The sequence below is a fragment of the Oryx dammah genome, unplaced genomic scaffold, assembly GCF_014754425.2.
Source record: "Oryx dammah isolate SB20612 unplaced genomic scaffold, SCBI_Odam_1.1 HiC_scaffold_8, whole genome shotgun sequence".
NCBI classification, from domain to species: domain Eukaryota; kingdom Metazoa; phylum Chordata; class Mammalia; order Artiodactyla; family Bovidae; genus Oryx; species Oryx dammah.
Window position 1 is genome coordinate 36,838,549 of NW_024070192.1, and position 17,350 is coordinate 36,855,898.

Consider the following 17,350-nt stretch of genomic DNA (forward strand, 5'->3'; position numbering starts at 1 on the left):
AGACTTGAATGGTGAGAAAGAGCCAGACATCCTAAGCGCTGGTGTGTACATCCATGTGTGTGCATGCACGTTCCTGGCACACACGCGTGGCATGGACAGGCAGAGGATGAGAGTAAGCGCCTTCCTGGATGAAGGAAATGCAGGGGTAAAGTTACCCGCAAGGGGCAGAAAGAAACCCACGTGGCCGGAGCCAGTGACAGAGGCAGAGACGGGTATAAGAAGAGGTGAGAGAGGAAATGGAGCCCGAGCAGGTAGGGCTCACCTGCCTGTCACAGATGGGCGCTCAGGACAGGTGGTTTTAAGGTTCTCACCTCTATCCAGAGTCTATCACCTGCTTACTTCCAGAAGAGGGGACCCAGAGGCCCAAGAGGTTCAGAAATCTCCCAAGGGGTAGGGGGTCTCAGGTCAGGTCACTAAAAGCCACATATGGTCTTGAGAGTCAGAGAAGGTGGGTGCCTAGATCCCAGATCAGTGAGGGCAAAAGCCCAGAAGCACAAGCTCCTTGAGGTAGGTCCCTGCCCTTCACCTCTCTGCATTCTGTGTCTAGTACAAGGGCCCAGGTGGAAGAGAGCCAAGAGGTGTTTGTTAGACAAACAAATGAACAAAAAATGATCTGCTGGCAGCTTCACAGGTATTATCTAAACTCATCCTAACCAAATCCCATAGAACAGGCGTCATGAATTCCCATCTTACAGTTTAGGAAATAAAGTTCAGAGGTGTGATGTCATTCAACTGAAGTCATAAAGCTCATAAGGGATGAGGCAAGATCTGAACCCAGGTCCATCTGACTCCAGGGCCTGTGCTCAGGACCACCAGACAGGGTGTGCTCTGCAGAAGAGCTCAGGGCAGGAGCCCAGGTCTCTTCCTCACTTTTCTCCCCCAGGGTGCAGGGTCTCCAAGGCTCAGCCTACATCCTCCAACAGACTCTCCTGTCCCACCTTCTCTATCACACTTATTCAAAATTCTAAATCAAGGGACTTCCCTGGCAGTCCAATGGTTCCAATGTAGGGGGTGTGGGTTCGATCCCTGGTCAGGGGACTAAGATCCCACAAGCCATCCAGCACAGACCAAAAAAAAAAAAAACACTCTAAATCAGGATAAAAGAGAAAAGGGAATACCCCAATCCTTCCTGGCAATCCAGAGAAACAAACGATCCTTCATACCCCATGGTGCACTGGTTCCCCAGCAGAGCTCAGAGGAGCGGGGTGCAAGAGGAGGGGCTGTGGGGAGCCATTCCTGCCCCTCTCTTGACCCATCTGCCCGCCACCATCACGCCCAGTGCAGTCTTCCTGACCTTGTCACAGGCATGGGTCTCCCCAGCACGAGTGCAGCCAGCAGTCACCCACTTCCCCACCTTAGCCTTGGTTCCCATGGACACAGGAATTGGAAGATGGACAGACAGACAGGAGCCAACAGTGGGTGCTCTGCCCTCTACCGGGAACTCCAGGGCAGCACCGGCCTGAAGGTCAGCGCTCCCCACCCCAGAAGGGAGACACCACCCTGCTCTCGGGAGCCCAGTCTGAGGGGAAAGAGAGTCCACAGTGAGGAAAGCCCTGGCCCAGTAAAGTGAGGGAGGCAGGAGGCATTGGCCAACTCCTCCTGGGCCAGACCTTGAACCAGATGCTGCCTAGGAGGTATGAGCTCTGACAAAGCTGAATGGGCTCAACTCCTGGCCTCAGTGCCAGCCTCGGGGCCCAGCCTACACGGCCCAGCATAGGGCAAGGAACAAAGGAGGGGTGGGCGGCCTGGCCTCTGGGTGAAATACCACATCAACTGAGCCTGGAGAGGTGTAGACAGCACCTCCCAGAGGCAGGCAGCCTGGAGGCCTTCCTGGAGGAGGAGGCAGAACTGAGCCTTACAGGAAGTGGGGGCAGAGTTGGCCAGGCTGGGGAACGGGGGAGGGAGAAGAGACAGGGGTCAAAGCAATCTCTTAGGCCATTTCCAAGAGACGCTGGACCCAGAAATTTCTCCTCACCTGTAAGAGCAAGGGAGGGAACATGGGCGTCTGCTGTGACCGCCGTGGCCCTGCAGGGGTTCAAGTGACAATGTCCAAGCCTCCAGGGAGTCACAGCACCTCTGAGCTGGCCAAAGGGGGTGCCTGGCACTGAGCCTGCCGCCTGTGACCATGGCCACAGCTTCTGTGCCCGGTCCTGCCTGGGGACACATCTGAAACTGAGAGCTGGCCAGCCTGTTGGATCCTGGCAATCTGCGCCTCGGAAGAAAAGGGCTCAGGCAGGGCCCTTGTCTCCAGTCTCTGCCTCCTGTGTCCACATACACTCACACGGGCACGAGAATGGCAGATTCTACAAGCACAAGCATCTGGGTCTAACTGCTGATCACTGATGCTGCTAAATCATCAGGCTGCCCTGAGGACAGTGGGAGCCCCGTGGACACAGACATGTAGGGAGCATGCACGCATGCTCAGTCACTTCAGTCGTGTCCAACTCTTTGTGACCCTGTGAACTGTAGGATGCCAGGCCCCTCTGTCCATGGGTTTCTCCAGGCAAGACTACTGGAATGATTTGCCATGCCCTCCTCCAGGGGATCTTCCTGGCCCAGGGATCAAATCTATGTCTCCTGTGGGTCTTGCATTGCAGGCAGATTCTTTACCGCTGAGCCACCTGGGAAGCCAGGACATGTAGAATCCAGAGCCCAAATGTGGCCCACACAGGCACACACACACACAGACACACACACATATAGAATCACACTTCACCACTCCTCAGCTCTGACCTGAGGTCCCAGGGGTCCTTCTACACGCTGGATGCAGTGTGAGATGCACAGAATCTGGGAAAGGCTCCTACAGACAGGCAAGGGTGCGAAGAAGGGGAACTAGGAGGGGCGGGGAGTGGAGGGAGGGATGTGACCCACCTCCTCTCTGCCCCTCCTCCCAGAGCCCTGCCTTCCTGCCTCTCACTGTCCCCTCATGCTCCCAGTAGTGAAAAGACAGGCTCTTCTGTCCATGGAATTTTCCAGGCAAGAATACTGGAGTGGGTTCCCATTCCCTTCTCCAGCGGATCTTCGCGACCCAGGGACTGAACCTGGGTCTCCTGCATTGCAGGCAGATTCTTTACCGTCAGAACCACCAGAGAAGGGCTGGTTCATATCTCAGCTCTGCCACTTCTCATGTAAGTGATCTTAAAAATGTCACTACAGCACGCTGTGCCTCAGTCTCCTCCTCTGTAAAATGGGGATTATAACAGTCTTCCCCTAGAGCTGCTAGAAGGATCACATGAATGAATATTTGAAAAAGGTTTGGCATAGTGCCTGGCACTCAGACAGTGCTATAAAAGGGTTTGTTAAATAAAATAAATAAATCATGATATCCACGGAGCTTTCTTTGATCCTTTCACAGTGGACGCTCCCAAGGATGGGCCCCTCTCCTTCTCCTCCAGCCCCTGGAATGGGAGCCCCGAGGGCAGGGCAGGAACTGCTCACCTCACCCAGAGGCTAGAATAGCCTGAGCCCTGACACTCTTGGGGCTGCTTCTGTTGCATGGCTCGCCTATCTCCTCTCTGCCAGCGCAGCTCCCTGGGGTTGTGTCTTGTCTGCCCCCCTCCCCCAGATCTTGAGCTACCTAAAGCCAGGACCTGCAATCTCTCTGAGACCCAACACCCATCATCAGTCTGGGTTCCAGTAACATGCCACCACTGGGAAGCACCCCCACTCCACCATGCCATTTCTTTCCCTCCAAGACTTTGCTCCTGAAGCTCCTGGTACCTGAAATACCCTCCATCCCCAGCCCCCAGCCCCCAGGTGAAAGCCTTCCTTGACCCCCACGCTAGTCTGGGCACCTGCCTCTTTGTTTTGTAACATCCTCTACCTGAGCCCATCAGAGTACCTGTCTATAGACTAGGTCCAGGCCTGCCTGCTACACTGGGCTGTGGGTTCCTCCAGGCAAACACCTAATAGGTATCCTCCCCAGGCCTGTAGCCTCTCCTAGCCCAGGACCAGAGAAAGTTCTTGTTATGCTCAGCATGGCCCAGCACCAGGTAGATCTCAGGAGAGTCCTCTCTCAGGAAAGTATCCCTTAGGGAATGTCCTCAGGCCCCCTCTCTGGGTCAGGATGAGCCTGACAAGATCAATCAGGGCCAACCAGCCCATGCTCAGCCTTCAAGGGGCTATGGGGCCACCCAGGGAGAAACAAGAGGCCAGGAGAAGCTGCTTCCAGAAAAAGGCATTATTGAAGGAAACCAGTGCTGGTTGGGGGTTGGTTGCTATAGAAACAGGTCCTAACTATCTCCCAAACTGCTATATGCACCACTGATGAGCTCGTGTGCTTGGCTATTTCAGGGGACATGCCAGGCACCCCAGAAGTGCCTGCATGCTGGGGTTCCCAGCACCTGAAGCCGAGATCCTGCAGGATCTGGAAGGAATACAGTCTCCAGGGCACCCAGGTAGCTCCATCAGTCCAGGGGTGGACTCAAGGATTGAGGCTGAGACTCCAGGCTGCAGAATTTTCCTCAGACTAGCCACAGCCCACCCTTGACCTCAACCACAGCCTAACCTCGAGCTGCCCATAGATCAAGTCACAACCCCAATCACAGAATAACTGGGACCCCATCTCAAACAGGCCATGAAGCTGACCACAGGCCACACCACAAACTAAGCCTTGACCCAACCGCACATTCAGCAAGGACTCAAAAAAAAAGCAATGCCTCTAGCCACCGACTGCGGCTTGACCCTGGCCGTAAACAGCACTGGGCACCATCAAGTGGCTGTAGCATATAACTTCAAGGCTATTTTTGCAGCTAACATAAATTCTGTGCAGCATTTTCCACCACTGCCAGGGGTTTGCAGGCACTTCCTACGGTCCCCAGGGCAGCCCAGTGAGGTCAGTTCAGAGGAGCCCTGCTCCCTGTTTGTGATGACAAAGGGAGAAGCTCAGATGGGGTCACACTCCCTGCCTGGGGTTGCGGGTGGGGAGGTTGGCTGGCCTGAGGGTGGGATGACAACCCCAGTCTCCCAAGCAGGACACAGTTGGCCCAACTAGTTGCTCTGGGGGAAAAAAAATGTGGTTTTTGAAGACCTGCTGGTGTCTCATAAATATGCCACTTAAATACCCATTAATTACTTTATTTAGGAGATAATTAGTGATTAATAGCTTTGGCTATCTATTGTACTTTCGTTTTGCTCTGCCAATTCAGCTCCCAACAGTTTTGAGTTATTTGGAACAATTCTTTCCAGCCCCAGATGTCCCCCTCTGTCCCACCAGACTCTTGCTCCATACAGGAGAGGTTTTCTCCTGCCTCTAAGGGGAGCTTCCAGTGCACCTGCCAATTCACCACTGATGGCTCTGCCACCTGCAGGCTCCTCAGAAGGGTGGGGGAGGGGGGAGGGGAGGCCCAAAAACCAGGACAGAGGGGCCCCTTCCAATCACCCCAGGACCCGCAGTATGGACCAGGGAACAGAGACCAGGAGGGACCCAGGCATCCAACCAGGGCATGGGGAGGCCAGGTTCGGGGGTGGAGGTTGTCATAGACTCAACAAAGGATGCTGGGGGCTCCTTTAAAGCACCCCGCAACCTCAGTGAGCTGGCCAGCTTGTCAGTAAGGTCACCAAAGGCTGCCATCAGTTTGAATGGGGCAGCAGCAGGGGAGTGGCCCCCACCAGCCAAGGCCGAGGTGACCCCACAGGATCCTTGGTGACCCTGCTACTCTGGGATGACTAGAGCTCAGGGAGGGGCCCAAGGTGGCCTCGGCCCCACTAGGCTTTGCATCTGGTGCCAAATCACAGCACCAGGGAATTGCCAGCCGGGACCCCGCATGTGGGGCTGTGGAGTGCTCTCCACACAGCTCCAGTTTACACTGTACAAGAAGGAAACAAAACGGCAGCAAGGGATAAACACCACCCCCCCACTGGGCAGTAATGGGAAGGCTGAAAATAGCTCTTTTTACCACAAGGGATGATTCCAGAGTCGGTCAGCTGAGACCAGCTTCACGGGAGGTGGGAAGTCAGGGGATGAGAAAGGAATGGGAGGCCAAAAGGAGCTCTGATCCAGACAGCAGTGAGCTGAACCACTCGGGAGCCGTCCAGGGAAGGCCAGAGGTGTCTGAGGGATGGACGGGTGGCCACAGCCACTCCAAACCCCCTGAAGACAGGCTCACGGAAGAGCTGCAGCCCCTGGAGCCTGAGCCCAGAGCCCACACACCTAGATGCATCCCCGAGGAGGTCAGGAGCGCAGGAGTGACGTGCTCTGCAAACACTGAGCCAAGCAAACACAGCATCAGCGGCAGACGGCGCGGAAGAGGCCTCTCGGAACCGCCAGAACTCGGTGCCCCTCCCAGACACAGAGCCCGACGTGTGTCTATTTTTGCTTTCAACCCTTGTTTAGCATCCCCGGCTAACAGACGGCCACTTCCCTCCCTCCAGAATAACAGGTCATCTGGGAAGGGGGAACACCTCCTCCCTGGCCTCCCCAGCCCTAGGTCTGCAAATTAACAGGCTGACAATCCAAAAGGAAGATGATACTCCAGACAAGCACACACACCATGCCCCTGCCAGGATACCTGGAGAGAAGAGCTTAATGCCCCTGAACTCTGGTTTCCAGAGACAGATTCATTAGCACCTGCACCGTCCACCCACCAGCCCCCCACCTGCGGGGCCCCTGGCAGCCCCACAGCCACAAAACCTTCCCTGAAGGTCCTGAATTTACCCCACGGACAGGTCACAGCCCAAGCCCCTGCAGCCCCTCCCCTAGCCTCCAACAGAGCCCTGATGTGGCCACACCTGCATTCAGCCTGGCCCCAGTTTGAGCCGTGGTCCCACCCACAACTGAACCTCATAAAATGCCACCCTGGCGAGAGCCTGGAGGAGGCAGGGTCGGGGCTCCACTGCAGGCACCCAGTTCCCACCCCAAAGCCTCTGCCAGGCAGGGGGCACCCCACACGTGTACCCCCATGGGGGCTGTGCAGGCCTCCGCAGGCAGGCAGACGTGGGGCCCTGGGGGTGGCATTTACCTCCTGCGTGACTCACTAAGGCGCCCATTCGTTTGCAAAAGGGGTGCCGGGTAGCATTTTCCTTCTCTTCAGAAAACAAGAATTTTAAAAGAAGGAGTATAAAGAGGTTTGAGGGAGTGGGTGGGGAGCTCAGATCCTATTTGATTTCCAAACTCATTTGTTATGCATTCTCTCCTCCCCACTCCCACCCCCAGCCCTTTCCCTGGGGGCCCTGGCCACCCTCTTCCACAAAGCTCCTAGCTGCAGATGTGGCGGTAGGCTGGGGTCTTGGGACCCCCAGGAGGCAGGTGCTCTCCAAATGCCTATCCTCAGTTCCCCATCTGTCCTCCCATCCCCACCAGCTTCTGGGAGGGTCCCCATGAGGAGGGAGATGGGAGGAGGTGAGGGCCGAAAGGCACAGTAAAGCCACGGGGAGAGAGGCTGAGGAGGAAGAGAGCAGTGTTTGAGCTAGAGCAAACTCAGAGCTGTCCTGTCCCCCTCAACTCTTTCCTTCTTATTCCCCTTTTACAGGTGAGAAAACTGAGGCCCAGAGGGGCAGTTCAAGAGCAACCAGTGCCAGGGCCAGGTCTATTCTTTGTTACACAGTCAAATTCCTAGGAATGCTGAATCCAAGAGAAGAAGAGACCTAAGTTCTAATTCCAGCTCTGCCTCTAACTTCATGTGTGACCCTGGAATCAGATACTTAACCATTCTGGGCCTCAGTTTTCTCATCCATGAAATGGGAATGACATCAGCCCTACTTCAAAGAGACATTGGCATGTTGTGGGATAGGAAAGCATGTTGACTGCTACCCAAAATGAGCCAGATTGTTCCTGGAATGCTAATCACTGACCCTCTCCCAGCCTGGAATCCCAGGGAATTTCTAGGAGGCACCCAGATCGAAAAGAAGCCTCCAGTCCTCAAGTCCTCACTGGTCTTGGGAGTTCACACCCTCTGTTCTTGAAGACACCAGAGCTCAGAGAAAAACCTTTTGCCTTTCTGGCCTTGCTCTCCCACCTGTATAATTAACCGGTAGGACCGGAAGATCTCCAAGACTCTTCTAGCCACGAACTGTCACAGTCCACTAAGATATATATGAGAAAGCATCACACATTCTGGCCAGTCTGACACAGACAGGGCCCCACGGAAGGGGGGTCTAGCCATGTGTCCAGACTCTGTGTGCCACCACTGGACTCCCAAACACCAGCCAAGACCGCCACCAGGGTTTACGGGCCCAGGATCACGTGCTCGCTGTGGGACTGTTTTACGAACTGTGCTGTGTTGACTCACCGCCCCACACCTCACCACAGGCAGGGCTAAGAGGCACCAAAGGGTCTCAAGCTGAAGCCTGCTGGGGCCTGCCAGGTTGACTGCCATGACAGGTAACGGCAGAGGAACCAGAGACAGGCCCAAGCTCCAGCACTTCTATGACTGCACAGAAGGCCGCTAAGGCTTCCCGGAGGCAGAGCTTTAGAAGGGCTTTGAGTTGGGGCACTGGTGTCTGATTTGGCCCTAGCCATCTCCTTAGTGGCTTCCCACGTGGCCTTAGTGTTAAAGAACCCACCTGCCAAAGCAGGAGACGTAAGAGAAATGGGATCGATCCCTGGGTCGGGAAGATCCCCTGGAGTAGAAAATGGCACCCCACTCCAGTATTCTTGCCTGGAGAATCGCACGGACGGTGGAGCCTGGAGGGCTACAGTCCATGGGGTCGCAGAGAGCCGGACGTGACTGAAGCGACTGAGCATGTGCGCATGGCTCCCTAGGAACCTGCAAAGGTGTGTTTGCCATCACCACGTAGAATCATGAGGCCCTTCAGCAGATACACAGCAAAGCCATGCTGGTACCCCAGGCTCGGGAGTTTCTGAGTCGTGCCTCAAATCTCCTGGCTCTTCCCCAGAGTCCTGAGAATCTCAGAGCTGGTCCCTTTCCCAAGTTCCGAAACATCCTGTCCTCTGAGGGATCTGGCCACTTCCCTCACCCCCATCCCCCCGCCATAGACACCACCCGGGGACCACGAAGCAGAGGCCCAGGAGGAGGTCTGAATTTGGGATGGTGAGGGGGCAGCTGACCCAGCAGAACCAGATTCAAACCAAATCTCTGGAGACACAGGTTCTGGGCCCAATTCTGCCACCACCGTTTTCCACTGGGCCCCCCTCCCCAGGGCTCAGTGTCAGCTCCTGGCAAATGCTTTGAACATAAGTTTCTGAAGGCGTGCCCCCAGCTCTGCTCCTAAAGGATCAGTATTTTACTGACTCAAATTACTGGGTTTGATATACTCCAGCCTGCTGGCTCCTCCCCAACACCTGGGAGCAAATAAACTGGTTCCTCCAGCCTGGAAGAAGGCCCAGCCCTATAGCCCCCTCCCGGCCTCTCCAGACGGCGGCACTGGCCCAGCCAGAGAGGTTCCAAAACCGTCCTGGCTTCTGCCTCGGCTCCTGCCCGGCAGGGCCTTCCACTTGTCCTGCCCCTGGGGTTGACCTGCCTGCCAACCTGCTGAGGCCAGAGGGGTGTAGGGAGGAAGGGAGGGGCCCGGTGGCTGGCAGGAACCAGCGCAAACCCTTCCCTACTGAGCCCTGCCCGGCTGGCCTCTCTCTCTGCCCTCCCAGGAGGGATCTGTCAAAACACCCAAACCTTACGCACCTCTCCCATCTTCCATATTCTCCAGAGTTTCTTGCAGCCCTCTGCACCCCTCCAGGAACCTTCTCCCCAGCCAGCCAGCTTTCTCCACCCTTGGGCACCTCCTCCCCACCCACCCCCTCTACAGGCACATTTTTCCCATTCCCAAGACTAGGAGGTCTTATCTGCACCTTTCTGTCCAAATTCTGCCAGCCTTTAAAGGCCCAGCTTCTAGAGGAATTCAGCCTTCACCGTTTCAAGCCCCCATTGGCCTCCTCCCTGTCTGCAACACACTTGAGGCCTGCCACCCAGATAGCTCTGTATTGTAAGAGGTCATTTCCCAGACCCTCCCCACTATCCCACTCTCCTCCCTACTACAGACTTTCATCCCATAGGTAGTATCTCTCCTCCTTTGTCCAGTAGATCGAGCGCTCGCTCAAGCCAAGACCAAGGGCTCTCCTTGCCTAGCCTTTTCTCTCAAGACTGGACACAGGGCACCATAACCATCCTGGTCTGTGTGACTGAAACCTTCCCATTTGGGATCCACCCTCTGCCATTTATCCAATCCTTTCTAAGACTTGATTACATTTTCTCTTGTACCTGGGTTCTCCTGGCAACATGGAAGCTCCTTTCACTGCCTCCCTTCAGCTCCTGTGTGACTCTGTTGACACAGCCATGGCTGGTTGCTTAGGGTGTGCACTGCACAAGTCTGGGCTGCTCTCACAGGACTACAATGCAATGACCTTGGAGTCAGGCACTAGGGCGGCTCTGAGACCCAAACCTCTATCTCTAGCCAGTGGCCCCCTTGGCCAGATTTAGACAGAACACCTCATAGGCCACAGAGCAGACTCTTTCATTCACAGGCCAGATTCTCACAGCCTTCACCCTTCCTCAGTTCTATGTCACTCCCAGGGTGAAGGCCTGATCATTTCCGACTATCAGTCTGTCCACCCACAGTAGATGGTCCTGAATAGCCCCCCTGTCTGTGTTGCATCCCCTCCTTGGGCCTCAGTTTCTCTAGCTGTAAAGAGAAGGACCTGGGCCCCTGTCTCCAAGGACTCTCTCTGTTGTAAAGCTCCCCAGTCCATCCTCACAGACTTCGATCTCCACGCACACATTACTGCCTGCTGTCTTCAAGTCAGCAAGCTTAGAAGGCTTAGGAAGAGAAGGGACTTTTACAAAATGCAAAGGAGCCTGGAAGAACTCAGAAGAGGAGGAGTAATCCGATCTTGCTAGGGTCGATCCCAAAGGCTCCTTGGGGTGGCAGCTGAGCGTGGGAGGGAGAAGCTTGGGCTGTTGGACCCACGGAGGAGAAAGGGTCGGGGGGGCGTCCATGCTGCCCTGAGGGAAAGGGCCAAGCATGAAATTGCAGCAGGAAAGACAAGATGTTAGAATAGCACGAGGCACCGATGCTCAGGGCAGAGCAGTTCTTCACCTGTCACAGGAACAAATTCCCATGGACTCTTGGTCTAGAGACCAAACAAGGCACAGACCAAAGTGGAAGGGCTGGAACCTCTGAGGGTACCAATGGAGAAAATCCATCGTTAGTAGTCCTTACAGTCTGGCCTGACATCCAGGCTCTGCCCAGACCCTCTGGGCCACCTGGTTGGAGCTATTTCTTTGAGTTTCTGTTTGCAGATGTTTTCAAAAGGGTAGAGTAACACTTCCTGCCTCCCGGGATGGTGGTGCACATTGCCTGGTGCCTAGTAAAATCAGCAATTGTTAACTGCTGTTGTGTTGATGGTGTTCGGGTAGGTGATGTGTGCAAGGGGTGTGCATGAACTTGCACACGCGTGCACACAGGGAGCGAGGACAGTGGGGGGGACACACACCTGCCATGTGCTCTTGTGTGAGGAATGGGGGTGGGCAAGGACCCAGGGAGACCGCCTTTTCCAGCCCCGTGGGTGTCATCTCCTGGTGCCTCCCTTTGGAGAGGAAAAGGGAGGGAAGTGAGAAAGGGAGTGTTTAGATGTGTCCCTCACTGGCTGTGTCGCACACTACCAGCCCCACCCAGACAGGACTCCAGGGGACAGAACAGGAGTATATTCTCAGGCACCCAAAGCACACACCCAGCATGTGTACAGCAGCATCGGGACCCGGTCCAGGATCAGGGCAGCATCCAAGGGGTGGCCATAGATTTACACACACACAGCCCAGCAGAATCCACTCCAAGTGTGTGCAGAAGTGAACTCACACTCATTCCATCTCTGCCACCACTGACGGAGAGAGGGTGGGGTTCGTGCCAAACCATTGCTGAGTCCAAGGGGGTGCCATGGCACCTGCCAACGTCACAGGCTGGGTGTGAGTTCACAGGAGATTTACACATGCCAGCCTCGAAAGCCGGCCCTGCTGCGACCAGGCTTGCTGCCACCCTCGTTGCAGCGCCCTCCCAAGTCCCCCTCGGGCCCAGAGAGTGCGAACAGGGGCAGCGTCTGGTCCACCTCCTCATCCCAGTGCCCAGCTCTGGGCCTGGCACAAAGCAGATGTTGGTGAATGAACGTCTGGCTGAATGAATGAACAAATGACTAACGCCCACTCCCTCACACCCCGGACTAAACGGCCTGGGTCTCGGGGAGGGCAGAGCCCTGGGGACCGCAGAAGAGCACCCCCCACCCTTCAGACTTCGGGCCCTGAGGCTCTGCTTCCCAGGGTCCGGGAGGGGGAGGGGGCGGGACGGCTCACAAGCCGATGCGGAGCGGAGCACCCCTCCTTCCCCAGAAGAAATCTGGGTCTCCTGCCTGAGCTGAGGGCGGGGGAGGTGGGGGGAGTTGGTTGTCGCGCCCTGGATAGCGAGAGCGGCAGGACAAGGGGGCGCGTCCTGGTTGGCGCTGGGGTTGGGGCGGGGGGCGTGGGATAGAGCGGCAGCCGCGGGACCTCGCCTTCGTTCCCCGCGCCCGGGTCTGCCCAGGGTCTCGGGAGGGTGGCGATCGTTCCCCTCCGCCGGGCCGGGCAGGGGCGCCGCGGACCTAGCCCTTTCCAGAGGGGCGGTGGCGAGGGGACGCGGTGTCCCACGAGGTGACCGGGGGCGCAGGAAGGACGCGGGGCGCGCGGAGCCCCCTCTCCACGCTCCCAGGGGGCCGGCCGCGCAGCCGCCCGCTCGGCCCGCCCAGAACCTCCGCCCACCTGCGCCGGGGGCTCACCTGGACCGGCGGCCCCCCCACCTCGAGCCGCGCGAGTCCCTCCGCCCGCTGGCGGCCCGGCCCTCCCGGCGCCCGCCCTCACCTGCACGGCCCGCCTTGGCCATGGCCCGGGCGGCGGGCTCCGGCGGCGCTGCGCGCGCTCCTCGCGGCTCCCAGCCCAGTCCCGGCCGCCCAGCCGCCTCCGGCCGCGAGCGGACTCCGAGCGCCGCGCCCCGCGCCCCCGCCCCGCTCGCCGCGGCCGCCGCCACCGCAGCCGCCGCCGCCTCGCCGCTCCCTCCCGCTCCCTTAAAGGCGCCGAGCGGCGGCCGCGCCGTCCCCCCCGCCCCGCGCTGCCGGGGAGGGACTGACGGAGGAAGGCGCCCAACGCCGCCCCCGCGGGCCCGCACTCCCGCCCGGGGCCGCGGCCGCCGCTCCAACACGCTCCGCTCCGAGCCCTGGACGGGCACGGAGACGCGGAGACGCTGCGGCCCGGGCGGAGATGGGCACGCGGACCGGGAGTCGGGGGCGAGAGCCACGGAGACTGGGCGCTAGAGACACCTCTGTGGCCGAAACCCCGACGGGAGAGGGGGAGAGAAATTCGGAGCAGACTCGCTACCCTGGCACCTGGAGAGTGACAGAGTGCAGAGGGGAGAGACAGAGAGGAAGAAGGGACCTGAGGAGGCTCCCGGGAAGCCAAGAGGGAGGTGGCTCCAGGGATCGGAGGCGAGATGGACCCTCCATCAGCCCCCAGTCCATGGAATCGTTTTCTAGGATCCAGAACCTGGGTGTAAACTAGCCTCAGAGGGGAAGGGATTTCTGTGCCCTTAGCTCTAAAAGAAGGTGTAAAAACACATGCAGAGCCCCCCTGGGATTCCAGGCTGGAGCAGTTTGGGGAGGCCAGGAGCCTAGCGGTGAGCAATAGTCCCCTTTTGCTTCCCAAACCTGGGGGGCAGACATCCTGGTGAATAGGCCCAGCAGAGGCTGGGAAGGTTGGTGTGTGGCTTCTGCCTGGTGGTGGCCAGGGATTCACGGTCCAGCCCCAAAAGGGGATGAGAGAAGGCCAGTTGTTTCAGTGGTGCTTGGGGGTAGCCAGATGGGAGGCTCAGGGGAGAGAGCAGTCTTATCCCTAGCCCAGGGCTGGGCCAGATCCATGGGCCCAACAGATGGCTGAGCAGGCTCTGGCAGCTCTCAACACCCCCATAGCCGGCTGCCTGGCTCTCTGCTGCTGGAGAGGGCTAGGGGGTATCTGTTCTCAGGTGACTTTTCAACCTCCCCCAAGCTAAGCTCCCTTGGGAAGATGCTCTCTTCTTCCTTCGGAGTAACCGGAAAGGGCTAAAACCCAGTTGCAACCTGTAGCCAAGCTCCCCACCCACCCTGTCCCACTCCTGCTGTCCAGGGAAAAGAATAATTCCATGCTCAGGCTAGCCACGGTCCCAGCTCCAGGGTCCCATTAACCCGTCTATAGAAACAGGGCACACATGGGGCTAAACAGGTCCTCAGTGGGCATTTGGCCCAGCATTGACCCCTCACCCTGGGACTTTGTCTCCATCCACAGGATCCCCCTCAAGTGGCCCTTCGGCTGCTGGTTTATTGCATCCAAGGACCAGGAGTTCAGTATCTCAAACAAGAGTTTTTCCATCTTTGGACACTGCTGATGATGGGAATGTTTCCCCTTGTTTTAGCTGAACTCTGCACATTGTATGACCCCACCCCCAGGGGGTCCTTCAGGGACCTCACTCAACCAAACCAAGGACAATCTGTCCAAATCCCGTAGTGTGGCTTCACCGAGAAGGACCAAGCAGCCTGATTTGCCAGAGACCCCTGGTTTTAGCACTGAAAGTCACGTATCCCAAGAAGTCTCTCAGAACCCAGAGTGCTGGTTCTTGGAACCTGACAGCAGTGCGGACCAATAGACAGAATTTCAGCAGCTCTGAGGTTGTAGCCAGAGCTCTTGGCCAGCATGCGCCATCCGTCAGCAGCTGGGAGCACGTGAGTGAATCCCTGCAGCCTTTCCCCATTACTCAGGCGTGGTGGGGGTAGACTTAGCCATGAGTGGGCAGGCGGTATGCTCAGGGCTTTACATATATATCATGTCATTTAACCCTCAGGCACTCCCTATATAATATCCTCGGATGTCTTGTATTATGCCCAGTTTACACATAAGGAAGGGCTTCCCTGGTGGCTCAGTGGTGAAGCATCTACCTGCAATACAGGAGACGTGGGTTTGATCCCTGGGTTGGGAAGATCCCCTGGAGAAGGAAATGGCAACCCACTCCAGTATTCTTGCTGGGAAAATGCCATGGGCAGGGGAGCCTGGAGGGCTACAGTCTATGAGGTCTCAGAGTCAGACACCACTTAGGGACTGAGCACATAACACACCCAAGGAAAGGGAGGCCAAGAAATTTCGGTGCCTGTGTTCCATCTCTTGGGCTCGACTGTCTTCACGCTTTCCTGCAGGTGGGGCACAGTCAGAAACCTGACTGCTCGGACCATGTCCAGGTTTGGCCACCTGCTCTGTGGGTGTGAGTTGTCACAGGGGAACAATAAAGTGGCCTCAGAGCGGACACACCTGGGCCTGAGCACCTCCCCGGGCCCTTGGCTCACAGCGGCAGCAGTGACCGCAGCCTGGCAGGGACCCAGCTTCCAGGCAGCACCTCACATGCGTGTGTGTGCGTGTGTGCGTGTGTGTGTAAATGCATAGGCAAAGACATCATGCTTCCTGAGGTGGGCACTAAGACGCCTCCCACCAGTCCGTGCAGTCACCACAAACCCTTGCAGGGGAGTGTGGCAGGTAAGGGGATGCAGCAAATTGATGGGAATGACAGAGATCAGCCAGCCAGACCCTCCTCCGTGTCCCCATTTCTCAGATGGGAAGGCAGTAGACCAGACGTGAAGGAGACTTGCCACATGACAACCCACTTCCAGGCTCCATTCACGGCTTCCCCACTTCCAACCTCCGCCACAGTCCCAGCCCCCATGTGAAGATCAGTGTTGCTGTGTGGCTCTGGAGTCCAACAGGGAATGTGGGGCCCTGGCCCCCCGAATGTGCTGGCTGTGACCTGCTGGCCCTGCCTTCAGACGGCAAACACATCAGGACACAAGGCCATTAGATTAACTGGTGGGAGTTAACTTCCTGCGTCAGAAGAATCGTCCTTAATTGAAGAAAGGAATAACTAGCAATTTAGAGACGCTGACCTCGGCTGCCTGCAGGAGAGAGAAGCCAGAGTCAGTCAGGGCTCCCAGCTCTGCGACCAAGAGACGGTGTCAGAGTTCCAGACAGGATCCTTCCTCTGAGACCTGCTGCCCAGGCCCTTTCCCCTGCCCACCATCTGGTCAGCTGGTGCCTCTGGACTGCCAGGTGCCCCCAGGCTCAGCCAAGCTTGCCAGCCCAGAGAACTAGGGGAAAGGTGCAGAGGCCAGTGCTGCCTTTCCCTAGGAGAACATGAACACAGATGTGGACAGAGCAGAGGGCTTCAGGCAGGTGGGGAGTGGGAGATGGCTGGGGAGACTCCTCTATACCATAGACGGAAGACCTGGGTGTCCATCCTGGGGAGGGGTTGCTAAGGCACTTGGACAGGTAAGTGACTGTCAACAACAGCAGTGTGGCCCTATGGAAAGGTAGCCACACCAGGTTATAATTATTTCCTTTTTGGACACATGGCAGCTGGTGGACTTCAGTATTGCCATGCCTACTGGGCCTGGCACGGCCGCTGCCCAACTTTCTGATGGTGACTTGTGGACAGTATGGGGGTCAGCAGCAGGACAATGGGCTGGTTAAGTGACTTACTCCCGTCCACTGCCAATGGATGCCTGCAGAAGGAAGCTTGGAGCAGGACTTGGGCCAGTTCAAGCCAGGCAGCAACGGTGCCCACCAAACTGAGTCCCCCAGCCTCTACCAGTTTCACGTGGTCCTCTCTCAGTGGAACTGCTGGAAATACCTTCCAGCTCTGTCTCCTGGCCTGGCTTTCCCCTTCTTGGTCCCCTCCTCACTGGTTCCATGCTTTTTTTTTTTTAATTCAAAGTCTTTATTGAATTTGTTACAATATTGCTTCTGTTTAACGTTCTCTGACTTTTTGGCCAAGAGGCATGTGGGATCTTATCTCCCTGGCCAGGGATTGAAGCCACAGCCCCTGCTTTGGAAGGCGAAATCTTAACCACTGGGCCGCTAGGGAAGTCCCTGGTTCCCACACTTTAAAGAACCTAAGTGGTTGTTCACTGCCATGAGGATCGTCTCCAATCACAAAAGCAACCTTAGGAACAGATGCTCTTCTTTGGAACCTTCTAGAACAGCTGGGAGGGGCTGGTTTGTCCTCACTATTGCATTCTCTCACCTGGCTGCCCCCAATTCATCTGGGACACTGGAGAGAATGTGCTTTTGTATCCAGAACTCTCCCTCTTGCTGGGAGCTGTGGCTTATCTAAGTCTGTGCTTCCTCCTCCAACCTCAAAAAGCGTTAGGACTCTGCCTGTCCCCTTTCCTGCTACATCAGAAACTGCAGCCTCATGTTCACAGCAAATGCTGTAAACGAAGCATTGGATCACCAAGGGTCTCATCTGCCTCTCCCTGCAGAGGCACAGAGGCAGGGAGATTCCCTTAAGATCAACACAAATGACCTTTTAGGTGAGTGCCAGACCCCAGGTATAAGAGCCTCTGGCTAGGACAGAACCTCAGCCAGTA